At 40.6% G+C, this 21,376-nt stretch overlaps 2 pseudogenes; both read right to left on the bottom strand.

The window, feature by feature from the left end:
- Positions 1-424: 424 nt before the first annotated feature.
- On the bottom strand, positions 425-5,976 carry LOC139369487 (transcription factor HES-5-like; annotated as a pseudogene).
- A 5,457-nt stretch (positions 5,977-11,433) lies between these two features.
- Positions 11,434-12,016, bottom strand: LOC139369892 (transcription factor HES-5-like; annotated as a pseudogene).
- Between the last annotated feature and the right edge of the window lie 9,360 nt (positions 12,017-21,376).

A 21,376-nucleotide genomic window follows, 5' to 3' on the forward strand; every position in this document is an offset into this window, starting at 1 on the left:
GTCATTGTGAGGCACTACAATGAAAGTTATACAGACATCATGATGTTTGTTTAGTATGATATTTACATCGAATTAAAGCCTGATAATCTGAAATAATATCTTACAGTATTGTTACCATTGTCATCAAGACCCCATTTAATGTGCTGATGTACCTGGTGGACACATCAGTGAAGTAAGAAGAAAGTCAAGATCAATATCCGCAAATCACTCTTTCTATTATCTATTAGGCTAAAGCACTCATGTGTGATTAAGAACACATAGGCCTAATGGTTTCATTGTTTGTACTCCTGACACGGTTTGTTCTCCAGAGATGGACTTGATGTATAGGTTGGCTCAGAAATTATGAGACTTGGGACCTCCTGAGTGGTGCAGGGGTCTAAGACACTGCATCACAGTGCTTGAGGAGACACTGCAGACACTGGGTTCAATCCTGGGCTGTGTCGCAGCCGGCTGTGTCCGGGAGACCCATGAGGCGGCACACAATTGGCCCATCGTTGTCTGCATTAGGGGAGGGTTTGGCCAGCCTGGATGTCGTGTTGCGCTCTAACAACTCCTTTTTCCTCCAACACATTGGCGAGCAGGGAGGATTGGAGGATGCATGGCTCTTGACCTTCGCCTCTCCCGAGTTGCAGCGACGGGACAACACTGTAACTACCAATTGAGGAGAGTAAATCTGGGAGACTATGATATTATGTTTGGCAGTGTTACATAAGATAGAAGGTTACTTAAGACAAAAACAAAAGGAAGGTCAGGGTGGATGGGTGGGCGTATAACACAAACGTCTAGCTATCACGGACAACTTTCGATTTTGAGCTAATTAGCAACTTTGCAACTCAGCCGGCTAACCTAGCAACCTAGCTAACGTCAGCCACAACAAATTGGAATTCGTAACATATCATATGTTTTGCAAATTCGTAACAAATGTACAAATTGCAGTTCGTAACATATTGTATGAATTACAATTTGTAGCATACCATACGAAATGGATGATGGACATCCACAAATAAATACATACCATACGAAACGTAACATATCATACTAAATGTAGCGTACGGATTTACGTGCAGAATAATACAAATGTTCTGAGACCACGTTAAAATGATGGACAGATATTCTAAGACTGTCATCTACCGGGGATTTTTAGCTTTGCACTTAAAAATATATATAATTTGAAATGTCATAACCTTCAAATGATGGCAAAAAATAAGTCAGTTTTCCATCCTGGAAAAAATCCTAATCCACAAGCCAGTGGATGGTCGCTTGGTATAAATGTTCCTTCAAAAAGCCTTTTTACAGGATCTTCCCAGCCAGACCATAGTACCTCTTAGGTTCTTGGTAAGAGTCTACATCATGACCAAATGTTTAACTCTACAAGACATTACTTTGTTACTTCAATTATTGGTGGATTTGTATCAAACCAGGTGACCTATTTTTCATTGGCATTCATAAACATTCCATTGTTTACTTTCTCTTTACTGTATATATCATTGATGAACAAATCATGTAATTGCAGATCAGAACTATTTATACAGCCCCGCACAGCTTCAGCTTAAAGAAGAGTCCAGTCAACAGCGCCCTCTAAAGGCCCTGGTAGAGTCCTACTTACTGGAGCGCTACTCTCTGACAAACATAATGGACCAAGTCCCCAAAAATGTTTTTTTGTCATGTAGGTTTAAGATTAATATACTGGACAGTAATGAGAATAGGAGGATATCTTCTTAATCTTCTGTTCATGCAGAAGGTTTTCAAAGTCTTGCTGTGATTGAAACTATTAACTATTATGTGCTGAAGAAATGTATCTAATAAAATTATTTGATCTATGAAAACGATATAATTAATTACAGTTATAATTGAAATCATAATCTTATGTTCTGTGCAACATATGTTAACTATCCTCCATGAGGACTTTTAACCCAAAATGGGTATTATACTGCATCATCCATCTTTTTGGGATTCTCTGTTATTGCAATCTATACTAAGAGAAACATATTTTTTTCCCACTACATTTGTGTAGTGATGTTTCATCACTTTATATGTCTTTGATAAATAGTTGCATTAAATTAACGTCATTAATTGATTCTTGCAGTCTATATCTTATTCACAGGTAACTCAGACCTCCAAATGTGCATGCATAGTCATATACAGTGCCTTGCGAAAGTATTCGGCCCCCTTGAACTTTGCAACCTTTTGCCACATATCAGGCTTCAAACATAAAGATATAAAACTGTATTTTTGTTGTGAAGAATCAACAACAAGTGGGACACAATCATGAAGTGGAACAACATTTATTGGATATTTCAAACTTTTTTAACAAATCAAAAACTGAAAAATTGGGCGTGCAAAATTATTCAGCCCCTTTACTTTCAGTGCAGCAAACTCTCTCCAGAAGTTCAGTGAGGATCTCTGAATGATCCAATGTTGACCTAAATGACTAATGATGATAAATACAATCCACCTGTGTGTAATCAAGTCTCCGTATAAATGCACCTGCACTGTGATAATCTCAGAGGTCCGTCAAAAGCGCAGAGAGCATCATGAAGAACAAGGAACACACCAGGCAGGTCCGAAATACTGTTGTGAAGAAGTTTAAAGCCGGATTTGGATACAAAAAGATTTCCCAAGCTTTAAACATCCCAAGGAGCACTGTGCAAGCGATAATATTTAAATGGAAGGAGTATCAGACCACTGCAAATCTACCAAGACCTGGCCGTCCCTCTAAACTTTCAGCTCATACAAGGAGAAGACTGATCAGAGATGCAGCCAAGAGGCCCATGATCACTCTGGATGAACTGCAGAGATCTACAGCTGAGGTGGGAGACTCTGTCCATAGGACAACAATCAGTCGTATATTGCACAAATCTGGCCTTTATGAAAGAGTGGCACGAAGAAAGCCATTTCTTAAAGATATCCATAAAAAGTGTTGTTTAAAGTTTGCCACAAGCCACCTGGGAGACACACCAAACATGTGGAAGAAGGTGCTCTGGTCAGATGAAACCAAAATTGAACTTTTTGGCAACAATGCAAAACGTTATGTTTGGCGTAAAAGCAACACAGCGCATCACCCTGAACACACCATCCCCACTGTCAAACATGGTGGTGGCAGCATCATGGTTTGGGCCTGCTTTTCTTCAGCAGGTACAGGGAAGATGGTTAAAATTGATGGGAAGATGGATGGAGCCAAATACAGGACCATTCTGGAAGAAAACCTGATGGGGTCTGCAAAAGACCTGAGACTGGGACGGAGATTTGTCTTCCAACAAGACAATGATCCAAAACATAAAGCAAAATCTACAATGGAATGGTTCAAAAATAAACATATCCAGATGTTAGAATGGCCAAGTCAAAGTCCAGACCTGAATCCAATCGAGAATCTGTGGAAAGAACTGAAAACTGCTGTTCACAAATGCTCTCCATCCAACCTCACTGAGCTCGAGCTGTTTTGCAAGGAGGAATGGGAGTATGGCTAGACGGTACACTGTCCTTCTCTCAGCACATATCAAAGCTGCAGGCTAAAGTTAAATATAGACTTGGTTTCCTCTATCGTAATCACTCCTCTTTCACCCCAGCTGCCAAACTAAGCCTGACTCAGATGACCATCCTACTCATGCTACATTACGGAGACGTAATTTATACATCGGCAGGTTAGGGTGCTCTCAAGCGGCTAGATTTTTTTTTACCATTCTGCCATCAGATTTGCCACCAATACTCCTTATAGGACACATCACTGCACTCTATACTCCCCTGTAAACTGGTCGTCTCTGTACACCCGTCGCAAGACCGACTGGTTGATGTTGATTTATAAAACCCTGTTAGGCCTCACTCCCCCATATCTGAGATACCTACTGCAGCCCTCATCCTCCACATACAACACTCGTTCTGCCAGTCACATTCTGTTAAAGGTCCCCAAAGCACACACATCCCTGGGTCACTCATCTTTTCAGTTCGCTGCATTTAGTGACTGGAACGAGCTGCAACAAACACTCAAACTGGATAGTTTTATCTCAATCTCTTCATTCAAAGACTAAATCATGGAAACTCTTTCTGACAGTTGTGGCTGCTTTGCATGATGTATTGCTGCCTCTACCTTCTTGCCCTTTGAGCTGTTGCCTGTGCCCAATAATGTTTGTACCATGTTCTGTGCTGCTATCATGTTGTGCTGCTGCCATGTTGTGTTGCTACTGTGTTGTTGCCATGTTGTGTTATTATCGTGCTGTCTTGTCATGGGTTGCTGCCTTGATATGTCTTAGGTCTCTCTTTATGTAGTGTTGTGGTGTCGTGATGTGTGTTTTGTCCTATATTTATATTTATTTTTAATCCCAGCCCCCATCCCTGCTGGAGGCCTTTTGCCTTTTGGTAGGCCGTCATTGTAAATAAGATTTTGTTCTTAACTAACTTGCCTAGTTAAATTAACATTGAATAAAAAAATAAACAATAAATTAAGAAGATAATTACTTGATAATAACTGCTCAATACATTCATCTTAGACCAAAATTGATAATTGTAAGCATTTGGCATGTTGTTGAGCTAAAATGTTGTCATAGTAACGCGAGGGAAAAGGAAACAAGAGCAAAGTAATTACATTTATTGAATTAAAATCGAGTCAATGAGTCACATTATAGATAACACCTTAACTTAAGGTGCAAATAAAGTGATTCAATGTCACAACAAGAACTTGGATAAATCTCCAAGACATGATACTCCATCAGAGTAAAGACACACAGAATTGTTTGAAATGAACAAGGGTTTTACAATGAGAAAACATCTGCAGTAAATACATTTTTCAGGTAATAAAACAGTTAAAATAATGATAATCACAGAGTGATGATAACATAATACCCAGTTTGGGTAAATCATCCTCATAGAGAAACAGTGATGCTATAACTCGGGTTTAACATTATCATTATAACTGATACATGCTTCACAGAAGATACTAATACAATGTAGTGGTAAAAACAAATGTGCTTATACATTTTGACCTAAAAACAGATCTGTCATAGACATTCACAAACAGATTGATCCCAGTTTTGGGTTAAAATTCCTCATCTAGGACCATTAAAGCTATTGTTAATCATGAATAAAAACATGATCAACATAGTCAAGGTTACGATTTCAATGAACACAGCAACAATATTGTTTTCATACCTTACACATTTTTCTCAGAAAAATGCTTTTACTTCAAAACAACTGAAATAAAAAGTCTCAATCACTGCAAGATTTTTAAAAATGCTATATACTCAGATGATGAGGAAGATCTCTGATCACTGTCCATCACATGAATGTTAGACTAACATGGTCCATTTGTTTGAGAGTGGAGTTCCAGTCTGTAGGACTCAACCAGAGACTCCAGAGGGTGATGTTGACTTGACTCTTCTCTTTGATGATGCTGGGCTGTGGAGCTGAACTAAGGCAGGTCCTGTTCTTATCAGAGGATGGATGCAGGCTCTGGAAGTGGCTCAGCAGTCTTCTCTGGGTTTGTGTCTTCACCTCATCCTTGGTCAGGAAGTGCACAATCTCTTGGACACATCTGGAGTAACCCTGATTGACAGCTGCAGAGCAGGAGCAGGAGCTAACTGGCTGGTTCTGTTGCTGTTATCTCAGGAAGAAAACTGTCATCTCCAGGATGTTGGCTTTCTCCAGCTTGGAGTCTGACTGCTGGTTGAGGATCTCTGGACGCAGGAGAGAATTGAGCTGCTCAATGCTGATGTTGATACGATCTCCGTGTAACTTCCCCACTGTCTTTCTTAGCTGCAAGCAGAGAAGGGGAGAATCATTAATAACCTTATTATGAGATAATAATGAAAGAAGTAAATAATCAATCAAATGAGATTCATTTCCTTGAAATTGATTCTTCAATTTACCTTGTTCGTCAGTCAGGTGCTCATTCGAGTAGATCACAGCTGAAGTGATTGCAGGTGTCATGGTTGGATCTCTGTGCTGGTCTCTGTGTAGAGTGAATCTGATTCCTACTGGCTTCATCTCTCCTATATATAGTCCATAATCTGCATATGAATGTGTGGGTCTTGGGCTTGTTGGAGTTTCTCACAGTCTGTAGCCAATGGGTGAGCTTGGGAGGACAATGAGGAATGTGGAGCTGCCACATGCTCAGTGTTCTTATTGCTGGGGGACAATGGTCACGTCTCATGGAACAGGTGGAATGGTGGGGGGGGGGTGGAGAGAGACTCAGAGTGTTGTGTGAATCTGGTGACCCCCAGATCTGCTGCCTGATGTTGGAATCAATGATACTGAGAGAGCACACTCTCATCATCACAACTTACAGGTTTGAGACTGACGCAGATCCTCTACATTACATTTACAATGTAACATAGTCCCCACCTATGAAAACATTATTTAATGTATAGTGTTTAAACGCCTTATTACTGATTCAGTCACGTTTTATTATCTCACAATGAATGTGAGATAATGACAACAATTATGATATAGTATAGTGTTTTACATTTTGTCACAATTGAAAAGTAAAACATATTTATAATTTTCTGTGCTGCTGAATTTCATTTTTGTCACAAAAAAAAAATATTAGGTCAAATATGACGTGTTTCGAAAATATAAAGTAAGTTTATTTGCAGAGAAATATAGCTTGTGGTTAAGTTCACAGGTTCGATATTGTATTAATATCATGAGGTCTCGAAAGTCAGAAGTAGTAATTATATGGTCAAGCACTCTGGAGTCCAGAGGTAGCAGATGTTTCCTCTGTCTTGAGGCTACTGGTCAGTGTGAGTAGATAGCTGATCTGAGTCCCACACTGAGTCATGTGTGCCATGATCAATGCACTACAAAAGCTGCTCAGTGAACCCTCACTGACGGCTATTGGCTCTGTGTTGTATTATAGACAGAGTATGACATCACAGACCATCTGGATTCTGGAGGGAAACACATTTTATCCTAAAAGTGTGCTGACATACTTTATCAGTGTTCATTTTTACGTTATGTTTGTACCCTGGAGAAACTGATGTATTCAGCTATTGTTTCATTCCCTTCTATAAGTGTGGCTATTCCACAGTGACTCTGGGTGTTCCCCAGACAAACGGGTGCTGGTCGGACTGATGATGATGATGACACTAGACTGAGACTGCTTTCCAGAGCTTTCCCACACTCTGCCCATTGACAGAGCTTCCACCTAACAACAGAAGTGTGCCTTGTTAAATGTTAATTCATCTCTATACAAGCAGTTCCCATTAAGCCCCTGGGGGAGAAAATAAATACATCTGACATACATAAATTAAGAATGTAGTACATACAAATATTTAGACTATCGGATGATATAGACTTGTACAGCATATGGCCATTCAGAGATGGTCAAGAAGGGACTAAATGCTGAAGATGTTTCAAGCGTGTACATTTTAGATATAAGATTTATGATCTTCAATACAACATTCACATTTTAGCAGACACTTATCCAGGCATATACTTTCATACTTGTTTGTTGTTGTATTGATCCCCTGAAGGTCTTGAACCCACAACCCTGGCTTTGCAAGTGCCATGCTTTACCTACTGAGTTACACAGGACTACTACAATGGAATCATGTTTGTATAAAGTGTAATATAATGTATTTCCTGATCTGTTACCTAATTCCTCTTACACCCTCTAACAATAAAAAAAACACTTGTGCAGTCCTTATAATTCATTATATCTGTGATATAATTCATTTCTAGAATTCAATGATGAAACCTTACTAGTGAAATTCCTTCTCACCCTTCATCATGCAGGGTACAGGATTCTATTGTCCCAAAGGCAGTCTGTGAGTGAGTTTTCCTTGGTTTCCCACACTCTCTCCATTCACTGCTCCAAAAAATCTGACAGATATCAATGAATAATGTAGTAAATACAAACATTTTGACTATTGTATGAAATAGACTTGTACAGCATATGACCATTCAGAGATAGTTAAGATTGGACTGAATGCTGAAAGTCTTTCGAGCATATACTGTATGTTGTAGATATAAACTGTGTCAAATCAAATTGTATTTGTCACATGCGCCGAATTCAACAGTGAAATGCTTACTTACAAGCCCTTAACCAACAATGCAGTTTTAAGAAAATACCCCCCCCCCCAAAAAAAAAGTAAGACATAAGAAAAACAAATAATTGAAGAGCAGAAGTAAATAATGTGTCAATGTGTCAACGTGCGGGGGCACCGGTGTCGAGGTAGTTGAGGTAATTATGTAAATGCAGGTAGGGTTATTAAAGTGGCTGTTGTGGCAAAGAAGGGGGCCGAGTGATAAATGGCAGAAATTGGAGTGACTCTAGGGATTCTGGGATAATGGTGTTGATGTGAGCCATGACCAGCCTTTCAAAGCCTTTCATGGCTACAGACGTGAGTGATACGGGTCGGCAGTCATTTAGGCAGATTACCTTAGTGTTCTTGGGCACAGGGACTATGGTGGTCTGCTTGAAACATGTTGGTATTACAGACTCAGACAGGGAGAGGTTGAAAATGTCAGTGAAGACACTTGCCGGTTGGTCAGCGCCTGCTGAATCATCTTTGATTCTACAATCTGATCATGTTTTGTATAAAGTGTGACATAATGTCTTTAATGGTCTGTTACCTAATTCCTCTTAAACCTTGTCATAATAAAAAAAACACTTGTGCAGTCCTTATAATTCATTGTCTAATTTCAACTGGTGAAGCTAAGTTTTACCACTGTCACATAGCCCCTGATCCCACAGCCCTGGGTGCAATATGTGAAACATAAAATAGCTGCTACCTATTCATAATTTTGTAGCATTTTGATGCAGAGGACATATCTGTGATATAATTCATATCTAGAATTCAATGATGAAAGCGTACTAGTGAAATTCCTTCTCACCCCTCATCATACAGGGTACAGGATTATATTGTCCCAAAGGCAGTCTGTGAGTGAGTTTTCCTTGGTTTCCCACACTCTCTCCATTCACTGCTCTCAATGGTGGAACAATAGAAGTGTGCCTTATTATAATGCATCATATTAGGTATTCAGTTCAGTCCAGTTTCTAGGCAACCATTAAAAATGCTTCAATTACCAAAACAGCATCTGGTCGTAGAGAAGGTTCCCTGAAAAACCTGGCTTGGAGGAAATTATTTGAGTTAAAGAACAGTCAGCACTATAGAGTAGCACATGTCTTGGTTCTGACCTAAATTGAATCAATGAGAGACAAGTAATATGTTGATTTTAGCCATCACCTTAACCCTAACCTTAATCCTAACGCTAGTTTTACTGTATGTCCACACCCCTTCTGAACCCTAACACTAACATCAACGCTAACTCCAGCTTCATGTCCACACCCTATTTCAACCCTAACCCTAATCCTAACTCTAGCTTCATGTCCACACCCTGTTTCAACCCTAACCCTAGCCCTAACCCTAACTCTAGCTTCATGTCCACACCCTGTTTCAACCCTAACCCTAGTTTTACTGTATGTCCACACCCCTTCTGAACCCTAACACTAACCACAACCCTGACTCTAGCTTTATGTCCACACCCTGTTTCAACCCTAACCCTAACTCCAGCTTCATGTCCACACCCTGTTTCAACCCTAACTCTAGCTTCATGTCCACACCCTGTTTCAACCCTATCCATAACCCTAACTCCAGCTTCATGTCCACACCCTGGTTCAACCCTAACCCTAGCCCTTACCATAACTCTAGCTCCATGTCCACACCCTGGTTCAACCCTAACCCTAGCCCTTACCATAATTCTAGCTCCATGTCCACACCCTGTTTCAACCCTATCCATAACCCTAACTCCAGCTTCATGTCCACACCCTGGTTCAACCCTAACCCTAGCCCTTACCATAACTCTAGCTCCATGTCCACAACCTGTTTCAACCCTAACCCTAGCCCTTACCATAATTCTAGCTTCATGTCCACACCCTGGGCCTTTTCTTCTTACATGCTGACCACACAGCTCACGTCTCGTGCCTCAACGAGATTCTGCGTTGCCAGGAACTAAAATATAACTTGGTTCTATTTGTGATGCTTGATGCACTGTACGTCCCACCTCTCCCATCTCCTCCTTGGTTTTTAGGACCATATCCCCATGTTCCATCTCCTCATTGGTTTTTAGGAGCATATACTCACGTGGGTGATTGAAATATGAACTGAGGTCCACACTCCAGTACAATTGGTAATGGTAATGCACCTTAAAGTTGGTGTCCAAAAGCCATGCTAAGTCCGAAGAAGAAGCCTGAAGGAAGAGAGATTACTAGAAACAAACTCAGTTTACCCTTTTATCTGTGGATTAATTGTTGGAGTAGAGGACCTTGTGCATTTCGGGTAGGATAACAACTCAATGTTTATATCACAGGACAAATTAGCCGGCAACAGCAAGCTAGCTAGCAAAATTTCCATAAATGTTTCATGCTTTTCGGCCTGTCCCAAAACTAATAAGATTGGTTCAGAGTCTGTTTTGATATTTCAACTTGTGATTCCTTTAGGTGTCTGACATGCTGACCGCACGCGTGATGGTGCTGCATGTGATCGGCATGTTAGACACATACAGCCATCACTATTTCTGTTCCTGCTCAAAACTGGGACCACTGTAGATTACTTGATTGCGATGCAATATTTTAATCTTCCAAAACTTCAATACCAATCATTGCAAAAGTAAGTATGACCTTATAGAGTAGATCTGCATTGTAGTCTACAGTCAATATGTCGATTACAGGAAAGATCAAGAACAATAAAATTTAATTTCATTATTTTGGGATTTATTGACATTGACTCAAGGAGTCACATCATAGACACCTAAATATAAGGTGAATAGTTTATGTGATTACACATCACAACCAGAACTTGGATCAATCTCCAAGACATATGATACTCGAACAGAGTATAGGATACACATTTACTGTCTTTATAAAAGACAACATATTGTCCAAAATAAATTGAGGTTTCACATTGAGAGAGAACATTTTCTACAGGTTACAACAAACACACTATTAAAATAATTTGAGCAACATTTTCACACAAAGTCTGATCTTTGAACAAATCAATTATTTCTAATCACAGAGTGATGATAACAGGTATAATTCCCAGTTTGGGTAAATAATCGTCATGGAGAATCAGTGATCAATTGATTGATCAATTGATCAAGTTGATCAATAACAAATGTTTAACTGATACTGATACATACCTCACAGAATATGCTCAATATAATGTTAATGTGACCATATCGTTACAACAATTAAATTGTAACAAAATAGCTTATTCTTGATAAGTGTTGACCTTTAAACAGATCGGTAACAGATCATCACAAAAAGATTGAAGATATAATACACATTTTGGGTTAAAAGTCCTCATGGAGGACAGATGAAGTTGATCATTAATAAGCAAATGATCTACATAATCAACACATGATGATGCTTCACAAAACAAAGGTTATTAACATTACAAAAATGCAGTGTTCGCAGAGAGTGGGGTTCCAGTCTGTAGGACTCTACCAGGGCCTCCAGAGAGCAGTGTTGACTGGACTCTTCTCTTTGCTGGTGCTGTACTGGACTGGGAGCTGAACTGAGGCAGGTCACTCTCCCTCCTGTTCTTATCAGAGGATGGGTGCAGTCTCTGGAAGTGGCTCAGCAGTCTTCTCTGGGTCTGTGTCTGTGTCACATCATCCTTGGTCAGGAAGTGCACAATCTCTTGGACACAGCTGGAGTAACCCTGATTGAATGGTGCTGAGGAGGAGCTCACTGACGGGTTCTGTTTCTATCATCTCCAGGATGTCGGCTTTCTCCATTTTGAAATCTGGCTGCTGGTTGAGGCTCTCTCCAAGAGAGACTTGAGCTGCTCAATGCTGTTGTTGAAACGATCTCTGTGTAACTTCTCAACCACTGGCTTTCTTATCTGCAAGAAGAGAAGTCATGAATAGTCTTTTTCTGAATACAACAGAGCTGACATGAATGGATGAAATCTAGAAGCAAAAACTGAAACAATGCAACACTATTTGTAACTAAATGTACCTTGTTGGTCAGAGTCAAGTGCTCATTAGAGTAGATCATAGCTGAAGTGATTGTTGGTGCCATGGTTAGATCTCTGTGCTGTAATGGTCTCCATGTAGAGTGAATCTGATGTCTAATGCCTTCATCTCTCCTATATATAGTCAATAATCTGCATATGAATGTGTGGGTCTTGAGCTTGTTGGAGTTTCTCACAGTCTGTAGCCAATGGGTGAGCTTGGGAGGACAATGAGGAATGTGGAGCTGCCACATGCTCAGTGTTCTTATTGCTGGGGGACAATGGTCACATCTCATGGAACAGGTTGAGAGGTGGGGGTGATAGAGAGTGACTCAGAGTGTTGTGTGAATCTGGGAAACCAGTGACCCTCAGATCTGCTGCCTGATGTTAGGATCAATGATGCTGAGAGAGCACACACACATCATCACAACTTACACGTTTGAGACTGACGCAGATCCCCTGCGTGAAAACATTTTTTTTTATGGTTGCATACCTAAGTGAATATAGTTTCAAAATAGAGAAATTAAGTTGCAATTAGATTCTTGGAAATGGAATAGGCCTTTCTAAAATTTGTTTCATGGAGAATTTGAACATGAGGTTTTAGCTATAATAATTTGACTACTTTTATTTACATTTTAGAAACAGAGCCTTTATGAACATTGCCACTTTTAAAACGTTATAATGTGTAGTCGTAAGTAAGTTGACATTCACCCCCTGGTATATTTATGTTGCAATACTGCTCTTGTGTCTGTGTATTCACAGATTTGACAGACTACTGCCAGAGGTAGTGAAGTCTGGAGGTAGCAGATGTGTCCTCTGTCTTGAGGCTGCTGGTCAGTGTGAGTAGAGAACTGATCTGAGTTTCCCACAGTCCTGTGTGCTGTGATCAATGCACTACAAAAACTGCTCAGTGGAGCATTAGTGACGGCTTTTGACTCTGTGTTGTGCTATAGACCGAGCCTGACGTCACAGACCATCTGGATTCTGGAGGGAAAAACTACCATAGGTTCCTTCCATACTGTTCCACAAGCATGTATGTATTACATTTTATTCCAGAATAGTTTTTTTTGTAGACTACATTAAAATAACATAATACTCTATCTACTGCCTGATGTTGGGATCAATGATACTTACAGAGCACACGCTCATCATCACATCTTACATGTGTGAGGCTGACACAGAACCTCTACATTAAATGTACAGTGTAACTTAGTCCCCAACTACGGTATGAAGCCATTGTTGAATGGTGCTTCTACACCTGCATTGCTTGCTGTTTGGGGTTTTAGGCTGGGTTTCTGTACAGCACTTTGAGATATCAGCTGATGTACAAAGGGCTATATAAATAAATTTTATTTGATTTGAATGTATAGTGTTTCAAAGCTTTAGCACTTATTCAGTCACATTTTATTATCTCACAATGAATTTTACCGCTGACAAAAATGTATGCCTGTATATAGAACAAATGTTTATAATGTTCTGTCTTGCTGAATTTAGTTTCAATTCCATTTCTTTCTTTATTGAGTCAAATTAGCTTCCGCTAAACAACAGAAATGTTCCTTGTTAAATGCTAATTCATCTCTACACAAGCAGTTCCTGTCAAGACCATGGGGGAAATGTTTTTTAAAATCAGACATATATCAATTAAGAAGGTAGTAAATACAAACTTTTTGAATATCGGATGATATAGACTTGTATAGCATATGGCGGATCAGAGAGAGTCAAGATTGGACTAAATACTTTAGATCTTTCAAGGATATACGTTTTGGATATAAACTGTATCATCTTTGACTCTACAATCTGATCATGTTTTGTATAAAGTGTGACATAATGTCTTTAATGGTCTGTTACCTAATTCCTCTTAAACCTTGTCATAATAAAAAAAACACTTGTGCAGTCCTTATAATTCATTGTCTAATTTCAACTGGTGAAGCTACGTTTTACCACTGTCACATAGCCCCTGATCCCACAGCACTGGGTGCAATATGTGAAACATAAAATAGCTGCTACCTATTCATAATTTTGTAGCATTTTGATGCAGAGGACATATCTGTGATATAATTCATATCTAGAATTCAATGATGAAAGCGTACTAGTGAAATTCCTTCTCACCCTTCATCATACAGGGTACAGGATTCTATTGTCCCAAAGGCAGTCTGTGAGTGAGTTTTCCTTGGTTTCCCACTCTCTCTCCATTCACTGCTCTCAATGGTGGAACAATAGAAGTGTGCCTTATTATAATGCATCATATTAGGTATTCAGTTCAGTCCAGTTTCTAGGCAACCATTAAAAATGCTTCAATTACCAAAACAGCATCTGGTCGTAGAGACGGTTCCCTAAAACTTGGATTGGAGGACATTTTTTGAGTTAAAGAACAATCAGCACTATAGACATGTCTTGGTTCTGACCTAAATTGAATCAATGAGAGACAAGTGACATGTTGATTTTATCCATCACCTTAACCCTAACCTCAATCCTAACCCTAGTTTTACTGTATATCCACACCCTTCTAAACACTAGCCACAACCCTAACTCTAGCTTCATGTCCACAACCTGTTTCAACCCTAACCATAACCCTAACTCCAGCTTCATGTCCACAACCTGTTTCAACCCTAACCACCACCATAACTCTAGCTTCATGTCCACACCCCATTTCAACCCTAACCATAACCCTAACTCTAGCTTCAAGTACACAACCTGTTTCAACCCTAACCATAAACCTAACTCTAGCTTCATGTTCACACCCTGGGCCTTTTCTTGTTACATGCAGACCACACAGCTCGTGTCTCGTGCCTCAACGAGATTCTGCGTTGCCAGGCGCTAAAATAGAACTTGGTTCTATTTGTGATGCTTGATGCACTGTACGTCCCGCCTCTCCCATCTCCTCATTGGTTTTTAGGACCATATACCCATGTGGGTGATTGAAAGATGAACTGAGGTCCACACTCCAGTCCAGTCCAAAACTACGGTTAGGAACTCTAGACCACCTTTACTCCACACACAGAGATGCATACAAAGCTCTCTCCCGCCTTCCATTTGGTCAAATCTGACCATAATTATATCCTCAATATTCCTGCTTAAAAGCAAAAACTGAACCAGGAAGTACCAGTGACTTGCTCAATACGGAATTGGTCAGATGAAGCGGAGGCTACGCTACAGGACTGCTTTGCTAGCACAGACTGGAATATGTTCCAGGATTCATCCAATGGCATTGTGGAATATACCACCTCAGATGTCGGCTTCATCAATAAGTTAATCAACAACGTTGTCCCCACAACAACGTTGTACGTACATATCCCAACCAGAAGACATGGATTACAGACAACATCCGCATCGAACTAAAGGCTAGAGCTGCCACTGTCAAGGAGCGGGACACTAATCTGGACGTCTATAAGAAATCCTGCTATGCCCTCAGATGAACCAAACATGCAAAGTGTCAATACAGTATTAAGATTGAATCCTACTACACCGACTTTGACGCTCATCTGATGTGACAGGGCTTGAAAACTATTATGGACTACAAAGGGAAACCCAGATTTGAGCCTACCAGACGAGGAAAATGCCTTTTACGCTCGCTTCGAGGCAAGCAACACTGAAGCATGCACAAGAGCTCGATGACTGTGTGATAACGCTATTGGTAGCCGATGTGAGCAAGACATTTAAACAGGTCAACATTCTCAAATAAAGGTGAAATAAAAAATACATTTAAAAGACAAGGCCGCTGGGCCAGATGGATTACCAGAACATTTACTCGAAGCATCCGCAGACCCACTGGCAAGTGTCTTCACTGACATTGTACACCTCTCCCTGACTGAGTCTGTAATACCAACATGTTTCAAGCAGACCACCGTAGTCCCTGTGCCCAAGGAAGCGAAGGTAACCTGCCTAAATGATTACCGCCCCGTAGCACTCCCGGATACCCTAGACCCACTCCAATTCACATCCGCCCCAACAGATCCACAGATGACGCAATCTCAATTGCACTCCACGCTGCCCTTTCCCACCTGGACAAAAGGAGAATGCTGTTCATTGACTACAGCTAGGCGTTCAACACCATAGTACCCAATAAGTTAATCACTAAGCTAAGGACCCTGGGACTGAATACCTCCCTCTGCAACTGGATCCTGAACTTCCTGACGGGCATCCCCCAGGTGGTAAGGGTAGGCAACAACACGTCTGCCACACTGATCCACCACGCTGATCCTCAACACTGGGGCCCCTCAGGGGTGTGAACTTAGTCCCCTCCTGTTCTCCCTGTTCACCCACGACTGCATAGCCAAACACGACTCCAACACCATTAAGTATCCTGACGACACAAAAGTGGTAGGCCTGATCACCGACAACTATGGGACAGCCTATAGGGAGGAGGTCAGAGAACTGGCAATGTGGTGCAAGGACAACAACCTCTCCCTCAATGTGAGCAAGACAAAGGAGCTGATCGTGGACTACAGGAAAAAATGGGCCGAACAGGCCCCCATTAACATCGACGGGGCAGTAGTGAAGTGGGTCCACATCACCAATTATCTATCATGGTCTTAACACACCAAGACAGTCTTGAAGAGGGCACGACAAAAACATATTCCTCCTCAGGATACTGAAAAGATTTTGCATGTGTCCCCAGATCCTCAAAAAGTTCTACAGCTGCACCATCGAGAGCATCCTGACCGGTTGCATCACCGCCTGGTATGAGAACTGCAAGCAGTTGACCGTAAGACGCTACAGGTGCCAAGCTTCCTGCAATCCAGGCCCTATATAATAGGCGGTGTCAGAAGAAAGCCTATAAAATTGTCAGACTCCGGTCACCCAAGTCATAGACTGTTTTCTCTGCTACCGCACGGCAAGCGGTACCGGAGAGAAAAGTCTAGGACCAAAAGGCTCCTTAACAGCTTCTACCCCTAAGCCATAAGACTGCTGAACAATTAATCAAATGGCCACCGGACTGTACTCTGCTGCTATTCACTGTTTATTATCACTTCACCCCTACCTACATGTACAAGTTACCTCTAACCTGTAGCCCCTGCACACTGGTACCAGTACCCCCTGTATATAGTCTTGTTATTGTTATGTTATTATATTTTTACTTTGTTTATTTGATAAATATATTCTTAACTCTTCTTGAACTGCACTGTTGGTTAAGGGATTGTAAGTAAGCATTTCACAGTAAGGTCTGCACTTGTTGAATTCGGCGCATGTGACAAATACTTTGATTTGAGTTGATAGTGGTAATGCACCTTAAAGTTGGTTGCCAACTGCCATATAAAGTCCAAAAAAAGAAGCCTGGAGGAGGAGAGATTACTAGAAACAAACTCAGTTTACCTTTTTATCTGTGGATTAATTGTTGGAGTAGAGGACCTTGTTCATTTCGGCTAAAATAACAACCCAATGTTTATATCCCAGACGAATTAGCTAGCAACAGCAAGCTAGCTAGCTAACTTTCCATATATTTCATGCTTTTTGACCGGTCCCCAAATGAATAAGGTTGGTTCAGAGTTTGTTTTGATATTTCATTTCAATCAATAAAAAATCAATAAAAATCAATAAAAAATGATTTAATTTCATTATTTTGGGATTTATTGATATTGCCTCAAGGAGTCGCATCATAGACTTGAACACCTACATATAAGGTGAATAGTTTAGGTGATTACACATCACAACCAGAACTTGGATAAATCTCCAAGACATATGATACTCTAACAGAGTATAGGACATTTACTGTCTTTATAAAATACAACATATTGTCTATAAAAAAACAAATGAGAGAACATTTTCTCCCCTTTACAATATCCACATTATTCAAATAATGTGGGCAACATTTTCCCACACAAGGTCTGATCTTTAAACATTTCATTGATTTCTAATCACAGAGTGATGATAACAAGTACAATTCCCAGTTTGGGTAAATAATCATCATGGAGAATCAGTGATTCTGTAGCTCAAGTTGATCAATAACAAATGTTTAACTGATACATACCTCACAGAAGATGCTAAATATAATGTTAATATGACCATATCACTACAACAAAGTTGTAACAAAATTGCTTATTCTTCAATACGAGTTGACCTTTACAAAGATCGATAATGGAGTGCAACAGTCTGAGTCATAACACCCATAAAAACCTAGAGGTCAAGCAGCGAAATGGTTCCAATTGTTTTTACAACATTCATTTTTCATTTTTTAGAAACACTTAAACATGTAGTCTTACCCTGGTGTGACATTTTGATAACCATGAAAATATATCTAGGACAAGGTGATTTTCATCAATATATTTTCCTGCATTTTCCCCCCAAATTAAATGCTAATCAGCTGCTAATGTGGCTATCATAAAGAACTACAAATGCCATGATGATCTGGACCAAAGGAATCGAGGCAAAGGTAAGAATTTCTGGGTTACCTATCTAATATTAGCTAAATGTACTAATGAATACATTGGCTACATTGGCTACATTTCTTTATGCTACATTTCTCTTTTGTGCAAGTTTTAAATTGACACAATAACTGTTAGCAAATGTGTCCGCTAGAGATGACGTGCAGGAGCTTGCAGGGATTTGTAGTTTTGCATGATGTCTACTTTGATGCTGATTGTCATTTTTGAATCTGAGAGCAAATACAGATAAAAGTCGCCTTGTCCAAGAGATTTTAAATGGTTGTCAAAACGTTATGCCAGGGTAAGCCTACACAAAACGTTATGCCAGGCTAAGCCTACACAAAACGTTATGCCAGGCTAAGCCTACACAAAACGTTATGCCAGGCTAAGCCTACACAAAACGTTATGCCAGGGTAAGCCTACACAAAACGGTATGCCAGGCTAGGCCTACACAAAACGTTATGCCAGGCTAAGCCTACACAAAACGTTATGCCAGGCTAAGCCTACACAAAACATTAGGCCAGGCTAAGCCTACACAAAACGTTATGCCAGGGTAAGCCTACACAAAACGTTATGCCAGGGTAAGCCTACACAAAACGTTATGCCAGGGTAAGCCTACACAAAACGTTATGCCAGGGTAAACCTACACAAAACGGTATGCCAGGGTAAGCCTACACAAAACGTTATGCCAGCCTAAGCCTACACAAAACGTTAGTCCAGGGTAAGCCTACACAAAACGGTATGCCAGGGTAAGCCTACACAAAACGTTATGCCAGGCTAAGCCTACACAAAACGGTATGCCAGGCTAAGCCTACACAGAACGTTATGCCAGGCTAAGCCTACACAAAACGTTATGCCAGGCTAAGCCTACACAAAACGTTATGCCAGGCTAAGCCTACACAAAACGTTATGCCAGGCTAAGCCTACACAAAACGTTATGCCAGGCTAAGCCTACACAAAACGTTATGCCAGGCTAAGCCTACACAAAACGTTATGCCAGGGTAAGCCTACACAAAACGTTATGCCAGGCTAAGCCTACACAAAACGTTATGCCAGGGTAAGCCTACACAAAACGTTATGCCAGGGTAAGCCTACACAAAACGTTATGCCAGGGTAAGCCTACACAAAACGTTATGCCAGGGTAAGCCTACACAAAACGTTATGCCAGGGTAAGCCTACACAAAACGTTATGCCAGGGTAAGTCTACACAAAACGTTATGCCAGGCTAAGCCTACACAAAACGTTATGCCAGGGTAAGCCTACACAAAACGTTATGCCAGGGTAAGCCTACACAAAACGTTATGCCAGGGTAAGCCTACACAAAACGTTATGCCAGGGTAAGCCTACACAAAACGCAGCCCTTATCTTTTGTGTTTCTAAAAATCCTCTATGGGAAAAATAAATGGTGGGTATTATGACACCTCCACTGTGGGCCTCTATAGACAATCAAAAAAAGATTGAAGATAAAATACCCATTTTGGGATAAAAGTCCTCATGAAGGACCATTGAAGTTGATGTTAATCATGAATAAACACATAATCAACACATGCTTCACAAAACATAAAAGTTATTAACATCACAAAAATAAAATGTTCGTAGACAAAAAAGCTTTGTTTTACTTGTTCAGTACAACTGAAATGAAAAGTTTCAATTGAAACACAACTTTTCAAACAACCTGCACAAGCAGAATATGAAGAAGATCTCTGATCACTGTCCATCACATTAATGTTAGACTAACATGGTCCATTGAGTTTGTTTGAGAGTGGAGTTCCAGTCTGTAGGACTCTACCAGGGCCTCCAGAGAGCAGTGTGGACTGGACTCTTCTCTTTGCTGGTGCTGTACTGGGCTGGGAGCTGAACTGAGGCAGGTCACTCTCCCTCCTGTTCTTATCAGAGGATGGATGCAGGCTCTGGAAGTGGCTCAGCAGTTATCTCTGGGTCTGTGTCTTCACCTCATCTTTGGTCAGGAAGTGCACAATCTCTTGGACACAACTGGAGTAACCCTGATTGACAGCTGCTGAGCAGGAGGAGGAGCTAACTGGCTGGTTCTGTTGCTGATGAATTTCCTTTAATTTGATTATTCAATTTACCTTGTCAGAGTCAGGTGCTCATTAGAGTAGATCATAGCTGAAGTGATTGTTGGTGCCATGGCTGGATCTCTGTGCTGTACTGGTCTCTGTGTAGAGTGAATCTGATGTCTAATGGCTTCATCTCTCCTATATATAGTCCATAATCTGCAAATTAATGTGTGGGTCTTGAGCTTGTTGGAGTTTCTCACAGTCTGTAGCCAATGGGTGAGCTTGGGAGGACAATGAGGAATGTGGAGCTGCCACATGCTCAGTGTTCCAATTGCTGGGGGACAATGGTCACGTCTCATGGAACAGGTGGAATGGTGGGGGGGTGGAGAGAGACTCAGAGTGTTGTGTGAATCTGTTGACCCCCAGATCTGCTGCCTGATGTTGGAATCAATGATACTGAGAGAGCACACGCTCATCATCACAACTTACATGTGTTAATAACACTGATCCTCTACATTGGTCATACAGAAGACATTTGGTGATACAGAAGACCTTTTGATTGTTGAATATCATGCTTTTTTTATACAGTGCAGTCATGTTTTTTTTACTAGGCAAGTCAGTTATGAAGAAATTCTTATTTTCAATGACGGCTTAGGAACAGTGGGGTAACTGCCTTGTTCAGGGGCAGAACGACAGATTTTTACCCTGTCGGCTCAGGGATTCGATCTTGCAACCTTTCGGTTACTAGTCCACCGCTCTAACCACTAGGCTACCTGCCACCACACTAAACACGTGCAGATGGGTTTGACCTCTCTGATTGCACTGTTATGAATGTGTTGTGGTCTGCTACAGGTTCATTTCAAGGTAGGGCTGTTAATCAAATCATTGCACTCAGAATAAGCAATATGACGTGAAATGTCTGTCAAACTACTTAATAGAAATTATAAGACAATTTATTTGGCTTCTAACTGATAAGGATTAAACTGATCAATTATGGTTTTCTCATTAGAGAAAACAAGTTTTGTCTGCACACTTTCACCACTTCTCT

This window comes from Oncorhynchus clarkii, chromosome 17 (genome assembly GCF_045791955.1).
Source record: "Oncorhynchus clarkii lewisi isolate Uvic-CL-2024 chromosome 17, UVic_Ocla_1.0, whole genome shotgun sequence".
Classification (NCBI taxonomy): Eukaryota; Metazoa; Chordata; class Actinopteri; order Salmoniformes; family Salmonidae; genus Oncorhynchus; species Oncorhynchus clarkii.